Here is a 20,425-nt window from a genome sequence, read left to right on the forward strand (position 1 = left end):
GTGCTTTAGACACAAAAGCTTTATGTGAAACCTTTTTTCTCCTTCTCAGGATCAGAGAATACTCTGATGGCCAATGCTTCTGCCCACAGCATCTATGCAGCCTTACCTTTGCTCTCTTCTACAGTGGTCAACTCTCATACTCATTAAGTTGAGTTCTGATAGACTAACCCGTCCAAACACCACAGTGCTCAGTGAGAGAGCCTAATGAGAGACTTGCCCATTTGTGTTCCACAAACTCTACAGGCCCTGTTCTGAGTGCAGTAAGACCTGCAACCAAATAACATTTTCTGAAGAATAATTTATAATTGCATTACTTTCTCCTTAAAGCCTCTGGTGTTCCTCATCATCTGCCTATTAGAGTCTGCCTAATTTATTAGCCTGGCTTCGAAAGCTCTCAGAATGTGCCTTTGGTATACCTTTATCATGTATAGTCTGTATTTCCACCAAGTCTATGGCTTGCTATTTCTCTAAAAAATGTTATCAAATGTACTTATTTCATAGGTTTGCACTTACCAATATCTCGGTTGGAAACTTTCTTCCCCTTCTCCATTTATGTCTCTATGTCTGTTACATGTTATCCATCAATTAAGTTCCAGCTTAAGGGCCACTAACTTCACTCAGTCTGACTTCAGAAACTTTACAACATTAAATTTGATATTATATTACATAGGTAGATCAATACACATACATACACATATACATATATGATACATATATTTATTTTTTTCTTACTCATTTTCAGTCACTTTAGACAAATCTCATCCCCTCCCCATCACCCACACTGCTTTTTTAAAATTATCTTCAGTTCTGGAAATGGAGCCTGGCAAGTAACAGTGAATACTTCTCTCCTGAAAGAGTGCTATACTAAGCTCTTCAGACATTTTTTTTTTTTTTTTCCAGGCAATAAAATTGTAATGGATTCTACTTGAATAGAGAGAAGACATTTGTTTTATGAAATAAATTGTGTTGCTTTTGTCATTTAGAGGTATAGGTGGGCATCTATGTTGCCTCTTCATGATGGGTATGAGATCTATTGCTGTAGTTTGGTTAGATTTCTTTTGTGCCCCAGTATCGAACCAATTTTCATAAATATTCCATGTGTGTTTGAAAATGATGCTGCCTTTTTTTTTTTGAAATGAGTTTATTCAACAAATACTTTCTTGAAGAGCTACTATATATTGGGCACTGTTCTGAATATTAAGAAGGATAGTGTCACCTACGTCTTCATGAAATCTACTAGTTAAGGGGTAGGGAAACAAATAAGCAAATAAACATGTAGTGTTATATTACATCATGTTAAATGCTAAAAAGCAAATCATAACCAAGATTTATGGAAGGTGATCACTGAAGGCTTTCCTGAAGAGATCTTTGAGAATAAATTTAAATACAATGACAGAGCAAGCTATATGATTGCACCCATTACGTGGTTAAATATCATTTCAGGCAGAGGAAACAAATGGAATGCTGGCCCTGCAGTGAGAATAAGCTTGCAATACGTAGCTGCAAGTAATTAATCAAGAGGGAGATTAGAAGGCATCAGAAAGAGAAGTGTGAGATCATGTATGCCTTTGTAGGCTGTGGAAAAAAATTGGATTTTACTCTGAATGAGATGAAAGCCATTGGGTGGTGTCAGCAGGGATGTAGTATGACTTAAATGTAGGGCCCAGGATGGTGGAAGATCAGTTGGAAGGTTATTTAAGTCCTTTAAATGAAATATGTTGATGTCTTAGATGTAAGGAGAAGACATTGAAGGTGGCCAGAAGTTTCCTTTCCAGGAGACACTTCGAAGTTAAAGATAAGCAGACTCACTCTGATGATTGAATATGGATATGCAGGACCTAGAGAAGTAAAGATGACTAAGAGGTTTGGGGCCTGAACAACTTGAAAAATGGTGCTGCCATTTAGTAAACTAGAGAAAACTGGGAAAAAGGCCAGTTGCTGATGAAAAATTTGCTGTCCAATCCTTCATTTTAAATGACTGTGTTAAAATTTTTTTACTTTGTCTTTGATACGTGAAGTTTAATCATGATAGGCATAGCCGTTGATCTGTTTTGATTGACCCTGCTCAGATTGTCCTATCTGTTACATATGAAAACTTTTGTGTTTCTTTAATTCTGCAAAGTTCTTTGTCATTGTATCTTCATTTTGCTTTTGAAGACAGCCAATCTTTCTATTTGCTCCCTCTAAAATTTCAACGTGATATTTTGGGCCTTTTCATTCTTTTCTCCATGGCTGAGAAACATTTTGCATCTTTGACTTCTTTCCATGATTTTAATTACTTTATCTTTCAGTTTACACTTTTTCTTCAGCTGGATGTAATCAGTTGCCTTTCTAGAGAAGTTCAATTTGGTTTTTACAAACCTGCTTGTTCCTTGTTTTCCTTCTTTGTATCTTTTCTTATTCATTATGGTTTGCATTTTCTCCTTGACATTTTAATTTATTTAAAATACTGGTTTTGTAATTTTCTCTCAGATTCTTCTATGATTTCCAGCATTTTCAGTGCTTATTCTTCCCAATTTCTATCTCACTCTGTTTACCAGCACCAGCACCTCCTCCTCCACCACTTCTTCCTCTTTGTGATCGTGAACTTCTCTTCAGCAGGATATTTTCCTCTGTCCGTGTCCTGTGTACCTTGGGCCTTGAGCCATGGAATTGTGCCATATAGCATTTTTTAACAGGGAAAATGGAGCATGGGAGTTTGGCAGTCCAGAACTGGTAATTATGCTTATCTCTTTTCTTGGCTTTTATTTGCCTTCATATAAGCAACTCTACCCATGTATATGATATAAGCTTGGCATCTTGATTCATTATGAATGGCTTAATCCCTTCAATAACAGCTTTGAGTGGAAGAAAAGTTTCTCATTTCTTCTTGGGCCAATGGTTAGCATGTTTCATGGGAGGGACAGTAACTTTTCTAGCATCCAGTCTCACATGGGTTTCTTCTCACCTTGAGTGCATTACAATCCTAGCCCTAGCCTCTATAGCCTGTGCTGATTCAGTTGCATGAACCGAAGGGCCACTTTAATACCAAGTTTCACTCATGTTTTTCACTGGAGTTTCCAAAATACTTCTGTCACAAAGCTATATTTTTTTCTCCTATTTTCCAGGTCAGATATTCATTTAATTTTGTTGTTGATGATACGTATTTTCCAGCATTTCTAGTTAATATAGGTTGCCCAGCATTTCTAGTACAATTTAAATAAAGCAGTAAGAGAGTATTAATTCACTGCCAGCTTATGCCACTATGATGCTTAAAGTCAGAAGCATCTCTGTGTTAACCACATATCAGACGAGTTTTCAGAAGAGTTCCTCTTTTCCACACCATGACACTCAAGAGTATGTTATTCCTCCGGCCTTTAGACCAATGTCAGAAATCTTTGTTGGTTAGTTTAGTCCTGGGAATCTTGATGGTCCACTGAGAATAAAGGAAAAAGTGAAATTAACCCTTGGTATTAGGTTGGTGCAAAAAACTTTTACCATTAAAAGTAATGGCAAAATCTGCAATCAAAAAGCATCCAAAGTCTGCAGGGGAAGTGAAGGCACTGGGAAAGATCTATCCCATCTTGCTGATAATAGCTTCATCCTACAAAGAATCTGTAACAGAGGATTTTCCTAAATCTGAGGATGGTTCTTAAAAACAAAATGATTATTTCAAATTCAAGAAACAGCAGGTTGTTTTCTTAATAAATGTTTTCTTTTCATTCTTCATAGGATTGCTAAAATTTAAAAAAGGTGACAGGTGTCTTTCTTTAATTTTAAAGGAATATTATATAATAAAGAACTTTATGAAGTTGTATAAATTAGCTTATAGTCCTATTCCAATTCCAATCCAAAGTCTTACTTAAGTAGTATTTAAATCATTAAATAATTTTCTTTCTTTACTACCCTTTCTATATAGTGATATAGGACCATTTTGATAGAAATAAGATACTCAGTATTCCACAGACTTACAGACTTTAGAAGTGAGGCTTTCTTGGTCTTGAATTCATAAATATTCTTTCCCTGTTTGAATAGAAGAGAAGAAAGCTCACATTTCTCAGCTCTCGCAGTTAGTATGTAAATAACTTTACAAACATTATTTAACCCTCAAAAACCACTAAAACTGGTAGTTATCATTCCTCACTTTTGGCAAAAGTGAAAAAAAAAGAGATAAACAAGGAATAAATGCTCCTCCAAGGTCTAAGAGTTAGCAGGAGAACAAAGTTAAGACTTAAAACTCAGTGCCAGTACATTGGCTTTATGATGTATTAAAAATGAGAGACATCCAGAGCTCACTTAAGAATTCTGACTAGTACCTCCAGAATAATGCTAGGAAACAGAGCCACCATTTAAACATCTTAACTTCACCTCATTATACTTAATTGTTTTTTAACTTTTAACTTCTAATGAATTGCATTGTCTTTAAAAGTCCTTTTGGTTTCCATGAACTGCTTCAGAAGATCAAATCCATAAAAATAATTTTTGGTAGTCTAATTTTCTACTAAAATTCAAGTACAAAAATAGAGTTCTTGGCCAGGCACATTGACTCATGCCTGTAATCCCAGCATTTTGGGAGGCCAAGGCAGGAAGATCACCTGATGTCAGGAGTTTGAGATCAGCCTGGCCAACATGGTGAAACCCTGTCTCTAATAAAAATACAAAAATTAGTCAGGCGTGGTGGCAGGTGCCTGTAATGCCAGCTACTTGAGAGGCTGAGGCAGGAGAATCGCTTGTGCCTGGGAGGCAGAGGTTGCAGTGAGCTGAGACTGTTTCACTTCATTCCAGTCTGGGCAACAGATCAAGATTCCATATCAAAAAAAAGAAAGAAAGAAAAATAGAGTTCCCATTCCTTATACATGTTCCTCCTTTAGTCTGTATTTTAAAGCAAAAGATTTATAGGAATAAGCATATATGACAATTTTAACTACAAACATATTTTAATTGGTTTAATGTTTGCCTCAATATATTGAGATATAACACTAATAGTAATAAAAATAAAAATAACAACTTTAAAATAACAATAACTACTAACTTTCAGTATCGTCCACAAGACAGCTTGTTAGGCACTGTACACAGATTGTCTCAGCAGGTCAATGATACATTTGACAATCTTCACTTTTTATGCAAAGTTCTGAAGTTGGAAAATTTTCAAAATCACCCAGCTGGTCAGTGGATATTGCAAGAATCTAATCTATCTGAGTCTGAAGCTCGAGTTAATGCTATTAAACAAGATCTTTTAAAAGATCGGGGTGGCCAGGCGCAGTGGCTCAAGCCTGTAATCTCAGCACTTTGGGAGGCCGAGGCGAGTGGATCACGAGGTCAAGAGATCGAGACCATCTTGGTCAACATGGTGAAACCCCATCTCTACTAAACATACAAAAAATTAGCTGGGTATGGTGGCGCGTGCCTGTAATCCCAGCTACTCAGGAGGCTGAGGCAGGAGAATTGCCTGAACCCAGGAGGCAGAGGTTGAGGTGAGCAGAGATTGCGCCATTGCATTCCAGCCTGGGTAACAAGAGCGAAACTCCATCTGAAAAAAAAAAAAAAAAAAGATCAGGGGTGAGAATATCCTATTTTAATAAGATTCATTCTCTGAACTCAAAGCAAGTACTCTGCTTCTATAGGATTTGTGAATTTGAATAAAATATAGATGCAATCTCAATTAATATTTAATACAAATGCAAAGGGAAGAGTGGGTGGTTACTGCCTTCTACCTGTGTGTCGCCAGTGTAGCCCTTTGAGTTGTGCTGCCTTTGTGGAGAAGAAAATGTGTCTGTTACTGGAAGCCGTTACTGGAGAGCATGTAACATAATGTATAAAATAATAGTAAATCCATTCCTTTAAGGATTAACACTTAACAGTGCATATTCAACGTTTTTTACTTTGCCTAATGGTTCTATTTCACTGATTTAATGTTTGCAACTCGAATTCTCAATGACACTTTGAAAATTGAACATTCAAGCGAATTTGGTAAAACAATATTTTTTCAGCTGTTCCAACTTGTCCAACTCTTAAATTTTAAGTTGTGCTTTTCCTTTTACCATTGTAAAGGTATTAGATTAAAATAATTGGATAAGTAGTTAATGTCCATGTCTTCTAATTTTATATTTATTTTGTAATGTCTAAAGACAAAATATTTCTTCCACTTTTGTTTCTTTAAGATGCTTAACCATCGTAGTTTGTTTTCCTTAACTACTATTAGAATTTGTATTCAGCCTCATAATCTGGATAAAGCTTAACTTAGTGGTTTTTTAAATGAATTCAGTGGAAGTCACATACTTGAATGCCTAACAAAAGTACTATTTTATTTAAGGGAGGATAGAAATACCAGTTTTCCTATAGTTAGAGGTGCTGTACCTTGAAAAATTAAGCCAGTACAAACACAAAGGGTACAAATTGTGTTGTTCTCTATGAGACATTAAAATACTAAAATGTGAAAATATCATGTGTTTCTCTTTTCTCCAGAGCTACTGCCATTTTCTTTCTCAGTGATACATTATTTTCTTTTCTCATTTTTAAACTTTAATCTTCTATGCACCCTAAAACTTACCTGACAGTTTTTTTCCTCTTTCTTAATCTTTTGCACACATTTTTTTAGACTTTGCTGGTATTCTATGTGAATAGGTATTTGCAAGAGATCTATTGTAGGTGTGAAATAGCCCACAAACTTCAGATATTTAAATACTGTTATTCTTTTTGGACAAATCAGGTGAAATATAGTAAAGTGTTCAGGGATCACCCATGCTTTTTTTTTTTTAATCTCCTTAGTGACAGAGGTGCTGCCATTGTGTCTCTGAATAGCTTTTAATTAAAGAATAGCTTTTAATTAAAGCTATTTTACTGAAAAAATATTTCATTTCATTCTGTAGACAATGCATACTCAATAAATAATCAAATTAGTAATTTAAACATTTCACAAATATTGTCTTATTTTTGAGGAAAGTAAAAACATATGCTTTGATTTAAATTCTTATGTTAATATTTTAATAGAATCTAGCTCCCTTGCAGGAAATTAGATATATTAAAATTCAATCACTTTTAGAACTGACTTATGTGTCCACTGGAGAGAAACCATACAATAGTACATTTAAAACCAATACATTTAGCTAATTTCATACTAATTTCAAAGCACAAGGCAGAGTTCTATTTTTGTTACATATTATGTAATTTGTATGAACTAATATGTAATAATCTGTTTTCATTATGCTGTGCTCTAACATTTCATACATAGCTGAGTTTCTAGACTTTTTCTTTTTTTATATAACAAGTTTCATTGGATAAATAATTACGTTTTAGAAAGATTAATTGTATTCAGAACTATTCTTGACCCAGACTTATTTTGAATAGTCTAAAAATGTGCAGCTTTAAGACTACAGATGTCCAAAACAAGATTTGATATTAGATATAGAAAAGGTAGAGTTATTTACTGAATCCTAGTTTCTCCTCTAACATATTTCTCTCTTCAGGTTGCATATAGATCTCTGTGAATAGATCTACCACAGGTTGCCTTACATAGAGTTGAACTTATTGTTCACATATTAATGTGCATACCCTTCACTAGTCAGTAAACACATTGAGGGCAGGAACTGTAGTTTATCTGTCTTTGTATCTTCAGCATTTGTCATTGTAAAAATAGATAAATGCTAATTGATTAAAAAACAGAAATGAGATATTTTGATCCCATGCTACCCTTGCTAACAGGGTCACTGAAGTTTTACAAGATACCATGGACTCTTTCATTGTTATTATTTTAAAGTAAGATATTCTAAGGATTTTAGATTTCCTTCCGAGAGCTAACTTAACCAAAGCAACACATACCTGCTGAGGTTAGTTAGCAATGAACAGCAGTCATTAAGAATCAGTCCTTCAAAGCAGAAAGACAAGTGGCCTGATCACTATTTTCATTTCCCAAGAGATCTGCTACCAGAGACGGTATACATTGAACAGACCTGAGTATTGCAGTAATTGAAAATAGAAATCTCTTCTATCATCAATTCACAATTTGCCATTCTATTTAGTACAAGAGTTCTCTTGTGAGTTTAGTTAGGACAAGGCGATATAGACAAGGTATATAGACAAATTGAAATCTTATACTGCAAACTCAGAGTTAGACTTGAGTCCTCCATAGAAGTAACAGCTTAAAAAAAGATGTGTTTAGGTGAAAGGTTTACTGCTGCAGAAGATGTCTTTCATTTGTTGTAAAGGCTGGATGCCAAGGCAAACCTTTTTTGAAAACATCTTAAATGACTTGTTCAAACCACATGTGAGGAAAAGCAGTTGAAAGTGGAAGAATAATTGGTATGTTTTCCAGAACTCTATTTGTATTTATTAGTAGTTCCTATGTATTTGTTTCAGTTTCATTAAGGACTAGAGAAATGTGTCAGTATGAGACTCTCTATCTTGATCATGGTAGCTACCATGTGACATTGTCTAGAGGATCTGGATTTCTAATTAAGGCTAGAAAAAAATTCCCAAAGAATTTATGTTCTTGTGATTGTTGGTGTTATAACCTGTAATAAATTTCAGTTCAGTCAAAAAATAATTAACATTGATAGCAGGATGCAAGTGTGATCCTAATTAATAAATTTGCTTATACATTAAGATAATAGTTTTAAGCTTAAATGTGCATCAGTGTCATTTGAAGGGCTTGTCAATATAGACATTGCTGGGTCTCATCCTCGGAACTTCAGAAAGTTGTCATGGGGCCTTTTAATTTGCATTATTAACAAGATTCTGGAATCACGCTTTGAGAACCAATGACCAAAACAGTATAATATCCTTCTCTTAAAAGTTGAAAGAGAGTCTTACTTTTATATCTCTGTAATTAAAAACTTTTGAATGGAAACTGAAGTAGAAATGTCTGGTATGAGCTTCTCTTTGTAATGAATAGTGTTGTATCTTTAAAATCTTAATCTAAGTTTATTCTTTAGTATAACGTGTTACATATTATAAATTACATTATTAACTTGTCGGAGAATAAAATTTTTGGAAAAATTAACAATTTGGAATGAATCAAGAGATGTACAACAAATAAAAACTGACAAGTCAGTGAGGAATGTGGAGAATAGACATACAAACTACAATTATTCCCACTGTTTGATTTGCAAGTCTAACCCAAAGGAAAGGAGAAATACTGACCTCCATTGCAGCAATGGCAAGAACTGTATGGAAATAGAGCAAGAGATCAGAAAAGTGAAGAAGAGAGAAAATAGAAATTGAGAGAGATTAAAAACAGCAAGAGAACCAATGAGGGTAAGAAGAAAGCTGATTAGAAAGAGGAGACAACAAAACACAGCACTGGACTATGAAAATAGAGTAAACAGTTCACTACACCTTGCCAGCACTTGAGAGAATCCCTGCGTTAACTCCAAACACACAGAAAATGTAATGCTGCTGTGTCCTGTCGGTCATTTAGTAAAAAGGCAAGTTAACATTTCCAAAAATATTTTACTATTATAGTGCACTTGTTGACCCTGAATTATAGTCTTTCAGTGTTCCCCAAATAGGTAAATATGTAACATACTTTACATTTTTCTAAAATCATTTTTCCATAAAAGTAATTGTAAAACTCCAACATGCCAAATGTTAAATTGCATGTGAATAACTAGTGAAATACTCACATCTGGTAATCCAAGTATCTTCCAGTCCACAAACACAGAATAAGCTTGTATAAGTTGCCCAATGTATGGAGCTAGACGTAAAAATGTTAGTGATGTGGCTCAAGCCTCCCAGCACTTTGGGAGGCCGAGGCGGGTGGATCACGAGGTCAAGAGATCGAGACCATCCTGGTCAACTTGGTGAAACCCCATCTCTACTAAAAATACAAAATATTATCTGGGCTTGGTGGCGCATGCCTGTAATCCAAGCTACTCAGGAGGCTGAGGCAGGAGAATTGCCTGAACCCAGGAGGCGGAGGTTGCCGTGAGCCGAGATCGCGCCATTGCACTCCAGCCTGGGTAACAAGAGCGAAACTCCGTCTCAAAAAAAAAAATAAAATAAAATAATGTTAGTGATAGTGAAAACAGTGATAAAATAATTATCATATTTGAGTATGACTTGGTACCAGTCACAATTTTAAGTACTTTACATATGTTGTATTTAACCTTCATCATCTATTTTCTTAATCATTATAACTAACATATGTATTATCATCCCCATCTTATGGATGAGAACTCTGAGGTACAAAACGGTTAAGTTATTGCCTAAGGTCACACAGCTGCTAAGTGGCAGATGTAGGCAGAATCTCAACCAATCTTTTCCAGGGACCGTGCTGTCAACAGCAATGTTTTACTGTCCCTCTCAGTAGTGGAGCTAAGATTTCAGGCTCAATCCATGGCTTATCTCTTATGTGCAATATTAATTTATGTAGATCACAGAGATCAGAGAACATACACATCATAGAAAAGTAATAGTAAGTAAATGTCAAGCTCTGTGCCAACTCAGATTGGAAGGCAAAATCTGCCTGGAATGCTGAGTTAAAGAAGATCATGAGGCCGTATTTGGAGTAGTAGAAAATAGCAACATGGTCAATTAGTGGACATCTGCCAGGGATATGGGAGAGAAAAAGGGTAATGAAAGTGTCATAAATGCTTTTCCTATAAGAGAATAGAAGGTACTTTAGCAACTGTCTAGACTGGTGCGTGGGAATACCCTTTTTTTTCTAGTTATAATTTTGTTTATTTTTTTCTTGACTACAAGAATTTTTCTAAATGAAAATTGATTTATTGAGCTATGGGGGTGGAGAGTGGTGGTGGTTTGGAGAATTTATGTTTTTACAGCATAAATAATCTTTATTGAATAGTGGGTAGCATGTGCAAATTCGTCAGCTATAGTCAGTAAAATGCTCCTATCTAGGCACATTTGAGAAGTGGCCACATGAAGGCCGCTTTCTAATTTTCCATTCTAAAATAAAATTCCAGGTCATATTGTTAAATTGGGCAGAGGAAATTGCTTGCATGATGGGTTAGTGCTTGCTTATTGCTAATTCGAAAGAACCTTCTCATCTTATAAATGAGGTAAGTGAAGTTAAGGAGGTTAATGATTTGCCTATGCTTATTACTTGAATTATTTAATAATAAAAAATTATTGTGGATCATATCTCCCTATCTGGATATCTAGATAGTTATCTTTATAGAGAGCTAGAGACAGATAGCTCTCATTGCTATTTACTAATAGCAATGCTAGAAATACAGCTTGTATGCTATCTGAATACAATTCTGAAATACAGCTTGGTATGGCATAAGTTTGCCACCAGACGCTTTATTAGAGCTTAGTCCTCCTAGTTGGTAGTGATTCTCTGAAGCTCTTAGCTGTGCTCTCTGAGTTAATCTTTCCTTTGGATAGTAAATGGTATGTGTTTGCAGCTGTCTTCCTCAACATGTGACTTGCCGTACGATGTTACGTTCTCCAGGACCTGTCTTAATTTTGAATTGTTTCTATCTTTTAGTCCATGTGGACAGTGCTTCTAATAATGCCAGTGTCTGAAAAGCTTTGTGAGTTTCATATGAATCTATTGTGATTACCCTGATGAGGCAAAAGACATACCCAATTTTTTGAGATAGGGCTCTCTACCCTAGGCTGAGAGTCTACCCTTAAGATTTTTAGAAGCCCTATTGAGTAGTTGAGAGGGTCTGCGTGGCACTTTAATTATTTCTGAGGTCTCAGAAAAGGATCTCATAGTTGTGAATTTGATATGAACTTTATATTGAGGGCAGGTTTAAATGGAAATGCCCTTAATTTGATGTTTTCCCTGTGGCCATTTCTTACAATAAGTCTTTTGATGTCTGAAGAAAACAGTTTTATTCATGGAAGAAAACTAGGCCTGGCTCCTTTATATTTTCTGTAAATTCTGCTTGAAAATTGAAAAGTTATTTTTCATTCTTTTTTTTAACTTATCTTGCCATTCTTCTATTTCACTAGAATAAGCTTTCTCAGCATTCTGACTGGAAAACTTCTTATTCAAAACCATAAGTTTCTGAAGTACCCTATATATAGCCTATGTTATTGCAGACAATGCTGATTGTCAAAGTCTGTGTTCTTTATTTTTTCCAGCCTGCAATAATATTTCTTCCCTGTACTTTAAGCTTTCATTAAGAGCCTGTGCGTGTGTCTTCCTTGCCCCAAAACTCAACAGTTCATGTTTTAGGTTTTAGTTGTGCAGCACCCCACCTCCAGGCCCAACATCAATGTTAGAAAAGAGGACAGAAGCATAAAAGTAAAGAAAAAAAAAATTACTGTGAAAACGTACATACAGAATTCACTATATAAAACATTTAAAGCCTTATAATATCAAAATCTCTCACCATAAGTAAAACCAAAGACAATAAACTAAGACTACTTGAACTGTCTAGGATGGGACTAGAATTAGATTCAAATAAAAAATGCTAACTAACCATAGAAATTCAACAATATTTATTAAAGTTTAAAAACGTGTGACACAATAGCTTTATTATTTGAAATGTATGCTAAAGTGCTAAAGAAGTCAGAGGTATACTTAAATGTATTCAGGATATGCATTGCAACATTATATAAACAAAAAAAATAGAAAGGAAAATTAAAAAATAGATAAGAGATGTGCTAAATTATGATATTGCTGTATTAAAAATAATTAAGAACAACATCATGTTTTCTGAGGCTATTTGACATATAGAGAAAAGCTCACAAAATACCAAAAATCATGTCTAAAAAATTGGGGATAATACAAATGAATGCATGGCAGCCTTGAACTCTTGGCTCAAGTGATCCTCCTACCTCAACCTCCAGAGTAGCTGAGACTATAGATGCACAACACCACACCAGGCTAGCTTTAAAATTTTTTTGTATAGAAACGGACTTGATATGTTTCCCAGGCTGGTCTTGATCTCCTTACCTCAAGTAATTCTCTCATCTTGACTCCCTAAGTATTAGGATTACAGGCATGAGCCTCTGTGCTCAATTCATTATTGTTTTAAAAAACAGAAGTTAGACTCTGACTTCCTTAAACCTGGATCCATTTTCAGGGATGAAGTATCTCTTGGTCTCTTGGGATTATCTGATAGGCATAGAAAGTTAGTGCTGGTCAGACACAGGTACCCTTTGGTAACAGGAAAGGAAAAAAAAAGAGACTTGGTACCTGCTTTAGAAAACAGCTATTGGTAAATAAAAACAGAATTGTTACTTACTCTGTCTCTTGTAACAAGTTCATGAAAGAGCCTTTCCACTTAGTAGAAAGTCTAAGGTTAAAAAATGTTGAACAAAAAACTAATTTTTACTTCCTTGGAACATTGAGACAAAAAATAATTAATGATTATGAAGTGCTTTGAAAATGTATCTACATTGTATAACATCAGCCTCAGGGCTAACCTTTGGTAGGGTTCACAACAAATCAATTATTTCTTGATCATCCTGGCAGCACTGCCAAGTATTATTAGTGCTGGAAGCCATAAGCAACCACTGAGGACCTGCCCATTTGTACTTCCTGGAAAATTTAGTTTTCAGTGTGTGGCATGGAGCTGGCCCTGACTGTACATTAGAGCACAAATAATTATTCATCAAAATTTGTCTTGCTGCAAGCAATTCATTCCTCTCTCCACAGATGTCCCGCACTCTGACCCAGAGCAGTATGAATGTTGGCTAAAAATAGCAGCTGCACACTGCGGCAGGCAGCCATGGTGAGACTGCATTGATGTGGTTTTATACCCATGGTTTCAGAGTGCTTTGCTCACACAAATTAACCCTTAACTACTATGTTACCTTCTCTTGTTTCTCTGTTGTTTGATATATAATGCATGTTTCTTTTTGAGAATAAACTTTGCTTTGCTTAATAGAAAATTCTTCCTTTCTCTCAGTTTATGCGTTTACCGATTCTTGTTTCTCCGTTTTCTTTCCTTCTACAGCTGGAAAGTGTCAGTTCCGTCACTGTCACTGCAATTTCTGATCCCACTACATGCTCAAAAGAACATATTCACTAACACTGGCTATGTGCATGTATGTGCTAGGCACTGTGGAGGATAAACTTATAATCCTCACGTCCTTATTGCGTTAACCTCAGGAAAATCAAGGGCTTAAGTAACAACCAGTGAAGCATTTGACTCCAATCTTCAATCTCACTAACGTGATTCGAATGTCCCTCGCCTCCTCACATTATGCTTGGTTTCAGCGATCCTCTAATGTGAAGGTTTCCTGAGTTGAATTCCGACTCAAGGACTCCATCTGTGTCACTTACGTCTCAAGTAAAACCTGCTTACAAAGGCGTCTACCAGCTTTTGCTGACACATTTTAGACTTGTTGATCTTGGTTTAAGATTCACTTTACAATCACTCCAAAGTGCGTGGATTCTCTCATGCTAATTGGACCGCTGGACATCCCAGAGTTCCTAAGAGATGGAGGTTGGTTAAGCTAAACTCGAACCCTCAAGGAGGATGATGTACAGATGCAGTCTCTGCCCTCAAGAAATTTATGATTTAACCATGCATACTAATGGTGGTGATTATAAATATAGCCTCTCACGTAATTCTGTTGCCAGATTTTTGCTGGATCAATGAGCAGAAAGATGGACTCTGAGTAGTTTTAGTCTGTCTTAATATTAATTAACTCCTTAATGCTTACTATGTAGCAGATGCTATTCTAAATATTTTACATATGTTTAGTAATTGTATCTAAAAGCAATCATATCTTTATCATCCTTTTCAGAGATAAACTCAGCTCTCAAGGTCACAGAAAATAAAGTGACAGAGTCAGGATTCAAACCCATATGGTCTAATTTGAGAGCACACATGTTAAGTATAATAGTAAATAACCACAGTTAGTATTGAATTTTGGGGATGGCGATTTGTATTCTTTGGAGTATGAATACATTAAATCCATCCTTTTCTCAAAAGAAGGCTCTGTGAATGTATGTTTGGAAAACATTGCGTATACTATATATGGGATTTATGGCACATGTTAACATATTATAATTACATATACAAATACTGCAGGGAGGGAAACAGTTTTTGACTTGTTTAATACAAATTTTCCAGACATTTTGCTGATGGAATATTTTTTCACCACATAGTTCCTAAATGTGCTGCTGAAGAAGATATCTGAAAAGCCCACTTTTAGAAATGAAGGGAAAGCAATATCAGAAAAATTTGATGTTTCTAAAAAGGACTCCTAGTGATAAAATGATATGAAGTTCCTATAAAGTCAGAAATTGGGGAGAAGTGTCTGCGTTGTGCGTCAGTAAAGCATGATGTCAATATTAGCTGACTGCTTTTTGTTTCTCTCTACCCCTGTTCCCATCTGCAATTCATTTTTTTTGAAAAGGTGCATAGTGTGTTATATGTTTGTCTTGTCTATAGTGAGAAGGAAACGCTTTGTTTATACATTTATTTCAATGTAAAATATTTAAAAAAGAATAAGATTTATTTTAAAAAGTACACATATCATGTATCAGCTACACTAATTTAGAATGTGAACACAGGTGCAACCAGCATCCAAATCAAGAAACAGAGTATGACTACAACCCAAGATGCCTCTCCCTTTTCCAGTGACTACCCACACTCACCACACATAACTACTATCCTGACTTCTCTTCCCCTATATTTATTTTTAATTCAGTTTTTTGTACAGCCTTTTTGAGGTATAATCGACACCTATTAAACTGTACATATTTAAAGTGCACTTTTTGATGATGAGTTTTAACATATGTACCCCACACAATCAAGATATTGAACATATCCATCAACCCCTATTTATTGTTTTTGACCTTTTTATCAACTAAGTGACAACTACACTGCTTTCTGTCACTATAGATTAGTTTGGATTTTATGTAATTTTATGTAAATTGAATCATACCTGTGTATCCTGCCTTTTTTGAGTGGAATCTGGCTTATTTCAATCAGCATACTTTAAAATTCTTTCATGTGTTTTTTCCATCAGTGGTTCATTTTTATTGCTGAATAATAACCATTGTATGGATATGCCACAACATGTTTACCTGAGCATCTTTTGATGGACATTTGGATTACTTTTGGCTTTTGGCCATTAGAAATAAAGCCTCCATGAACATTTGTGTAAAAGATTTTGTGCACATGTATGCTTTCATTTCCCTCTAGCTAGCTGTACCACCTAGGAATGGCATGTCTGGGTCACATGACATATGTCTGCTTAGCGGATTGAGCAATGTACATTTCCACCAGTAGCATACAGTGTTCCAGCTGTGTCATATTCTCCCTGACAGTTGATATGGTTGGTGTTTTTCATTTCAGTCATTCTAATATGTGTGTAATGATATCATATTGAAATTTAATTTGCGATTTCTAAAAGGCATCTTTTCACATGCTCACTTGCCATCTCTACATTTTCTTTGGTGAAATATATGTTCAAATAGTTTTTTCCTTTTATTTCTCTTTTTTACTGAGACTGGAATGTTGTTCTTTCTCTGTTTTGATACAGTCTCTTTGTTTGATATGAGTTATGCAGATTTTTTTTTTGCAATTGATGGTTTACTACTTCTTTCTGTAATGGTGTGTTTTGAAGAACAAATGTTTTTAATTTGATGAAGTCTAATTGATGGGTTCTTTCTCTCTCTTTAATAGATCATGTCTTTTATATTGTATTAAAGAAATTATTTCCAAACTCATATGCACTCAGTTATTCTTCTACATCTTCTAGAAATTTTATGGTTCTAGCTCGTGGGTTTAGGTCTGTGATAAAATGTGGATGAATTTTGGCATATGTTGAGTAGACTCAATGTTTTATTCTTTGGTTTCTGTTTGTTTTGCCTATTGCTATCCAATTGTACTACTACCTTTTGTTAAAAAGACTTCTTTCTCCAATTGAAATACAACATTTCCCCCAACAAAATATTGTTTAAATTATTGCAGCTTTAAAATAATCCTTGAAATTATGTAGTCTATATATTTAACTTTATATTTCTACAAAATTGTTTTGACTATTGGAGGCTTTTACATTTATATATAAATTTTAAGATCAGCTTGTCAATTTCTATGAAAATTCCTGCTGGGATACCGATTGGGATTGTATTGAATCCATAGACAATTTGGGGAGAATATGCATGTTAAAAATATTGTCTCATGATCTATATAATTCCTATGTCTCTCCATTTATTTCAATCTGCTTTAATTAATATATTGCAGCAAAATTTTCTAGTTTTCAGTGTATATTTTTTAATACTTTAAATCAAATGTATCCCAAAATATTTTATATCTTTGATCCTATTCTAAATGGCATCTTGAAATTTCAAGTTGTTATTTTTCATTACTAGTATCACATAAATAAGTTGTGCCTGTTTTACAACACAATTTTTTTCTGAAAAATTAGGAAACTTGTTACCAGTATCTGAGCAGTCATGTGTAATATTATAGCAATTTAAAAAATGTGTTGTAAAGGAAAAATACAAAAAAACAAAAAACAAACTTCTCTGTCTTTGAGGCAATCTGTGAATCTCATGAAATTATTGATTTATATTTTTCCCCATGTATTCTTTCCCATTTAAATTTATGGTGAAGAAACAATCTTGTGTTCTTAAATGGTTTTTAGGAAACTTAAGCTCGGGATTGCAGAGAATTTCTATGAAAACAAACAAAATTTTAAGATATAGACTCATGCTTTTGGTTTGACCTATACTGTTAAAACTATGAGTTACAAAGTGAGGTGAGTCCACTGATTGTTGGAGAAACTTAGCAATTCACATGGTAACTATCTTAGTAAAATGTTAACATTTTCATCTATTCTAAAGAGCCCTATTACAAATATTTAACCATACTGGCTAGTGAATACATTTTTAAACCTCCCTTTCTTTAACAAAAACACAGACACGCACACACCCACATGCAAGCACACACACGCCCGCGTGCACCCACACCCCCCCCCCACACACACACAAAGGGAGGAGCCATGTGAGTACACTGAGAAATTGATCCTCTGCATGACAGAAAGAGAGCCCTGATCTTGCAGCACTCTGTTCTTGGACTTCTAGCCTCCAGTACCTAGAGCAAATTAATTTCTGTTGTTCAATCGACCTTTCAGTCTATGGTATTTTGTTATGGCAGCCAAAGCCAATTAATGAACAAAACAAATCTAATCACATTTTCTACAGCTTTCTTTTTAATATAGTTGCTTAAGTTGCTGAATGCAGTGAATTTGCTGATTATTGTAGAAGATTTGGGAATCATTTCTAGGCAGTCCATTCTGATAATTCTGGTGTTTTCTCATTGATTTACTGCCAGGTATTAGTATTATTACCACAGGATCATCAAGTTGCACCTCAACAAATAGTTTATTAAATAGCATATCTTCCCAGAGTATGAAAATATGGAACTCCTCTTAAGATACTCTTTAATAGGAACTATGTTCATCAGGAACACAGTCTAAAATGTGATTTTGAAAACATGAGGCATAGACCAATGGAACAGAAGAGAGGCCTCAGAAATAATGCCACACCTCTACACCCATCTGATCTTTGACAAACCTGACAAAAACAAGCAATGGGGAAAGGATTTCCTATTTAATAAATGGTGTTGGGAAAACTGGCTAGCCATAAGCAGAAAATTGAAACTAGACCCTTCCTTACATTTTATACAAAATTAACTCAAGATGGATTAAAGATTTAAATGTAAGACTTAAAACCATAAAAACCCTGGAAGAAAACCTAGGCAATACCATTCCAGGCATAGGCATGAACAAAGACTTTGTGACTAAAACACCCAAACCAATGGCAACAAAAACAAAAGCCCAAATAGTCAAATGGGATCTAATTAAACTAAAGAGCTTCTGCACAGCAAAAAAAAAAAAAAAAAAAGATATATATGTGTGTGTGTGTGTGTGTAGATAATTGATATATATATGTATATATACATATATGTATCAGAGTTATCAGGCAACCTAAAGAATGAGAGAACATTTTTGAAACCTACCCTTCTGATAAAGGACTAACATCCAGAATCTACAAGAAACTTAAAAATTTACAAAAAAAAAAAACCCCAAAAACCCACAAACAACTCCATCAAAAAGTGGGCAAAGGATATAAACAGACACTTCTCAAAAGAAGACATTTATGTAGCCAAAAAACATTAAAAAATGCTCATCATCACTGGTCATTAGAGAAATGCAAATCAAAAGCACAGTGAGATACCATCTCTTGACAATTAGAATGAGGATTTACTTTTTATAAAAATTAATCTATGCATGTTTGTAGTAATCTGATTCTTTGTTTTCATTTTTAATATTCATTATAGAACACTTATTAAAAAAGAAACTATCAAATCTTAAAGATTCTACAAAAATAGTTACATTCAGTTTTTTCTTTCTTTGTATTTTAAAATTTTTTGTGTACACCATTGTAATTGAAGTAATGATGAATTAATGCAAACTTAAAAAGAATAAAAGATTATATAATTATAGCTCATTTGTTCTCCACATAGCTTAGCACAATGACAAAATTCAAACAAGACAAATGAAAAGCTTCATTATTTAGAATTGATCTTCATGAATTAAAAACCCAAGTAATGCCTTCCATCAGATTAAAACTCTTTAAAGACATTTAAAAATATTATTTTCAGTTCTTTGGAGAAAAAAATATTGTTTTTTCCCCTAGAATCCAACACTCTTTACACTAGGCCCCTTACTTATGACAATGGCCAAATTAGTTGCAGCTACAGGAAAATAATATCCAGATAAGAAATAAAATATTTAGGAAATTGTGACATACTTCGTAAACCTTCAGATGTTTGACATTATTTTTTTGAGAGAACAAAAATAAACATTTATGTCTATTATTGACTTTTGTCATAGGTGCCTAGGCACTTCAGTATTGGAGAGAATAGTCCTTTTTAAAATTTCAATAGTTTTGGGGTACATGTGGATTTTGGTCACATGGATAAGTCATTTAGTGGTAATTTTGGGGATTTTGGTACACTTGTCACCCAAGCACTGTACAATGTACCAATAGGTAATATTCTACCCCTCCTCCCTCCCCCACTTTCCACCGAGTGTCCAAAGTTGATTATATCATTCTTATGACTTTGCAACCTCACAGATTAACTCTGATTTATAAATAACATAAAATATTTGGATTTACTTCACGTAGAATAATGGCCTCCAACTCCAAGTTGCTGCAAAAGACATTATTTCATTTATTTTTATGGCTGAGTAGTATTCCCTGGTATATATATACCACATTTTCTTTAGCTACTCATTGGTTGATGAGCATTTAGGTTAGTTCCAAACATTCGCAGCTGTGAATTGTGCTGCTATAAACGTGTGTGTGTGTGTGTGTGTGTGTGTGTTTTACATAATGATTTCTTTTCCTTTGGATAAATAGATAGCATTACTAGATCTAATGGTCATTCTAGTTTTAGCTCTTTAAGGAATCTCCATACTGTTTTTCATAGTGATGTACCACTTTACATTACCACCAGCAGTGTAAGAGTGTTCCCTTTTTTATCATATCCATGGCAACATC

General features: G+C 34.6%; 1 protein-coding gene across 5 annotated transcripts in view; it reads left to right on the forward strand.

Moving 5' to 3' along the window:
- The window catches only part of TMEM196 (transmembrane protein 196), a 369,686-nt gene that overhangs the window by 26,527 nt on the left and 322,734 nt on the right, over positions 1 to 20,425 (forward strand). The window contains exon 1 of one of the 5 annotated variants that reach the window (XM_054237172.2): positions 10,559 to 10,994. The exons of the other annotated variants lie outside the window; for them this stretch is intronic. The gene's annotated coding sequence lies outside the window, so the exon portion shown is untranslated. Of the gene's footprint in view, positions 1 to 10,558; positions 10,995 to 20,425 lie in introns of those variants that run through there. 5 annotated transcript variants of the gene reach the window in all.

The sequence above is a fragment of the Callithrix jacchus genome, chromosome 11, assembly GCF_049354715.1.
Source record: "Callithrix jacchus isolate 240 chromosome 11, calJac240_pri, whole genome shotgun sequence".
Taxonomy (NCBI): Eukaryota; Metazoa; Chordata; class Mammalia; order Primates; family Cebidae; genus Callithrix; species Callithrix jacchus.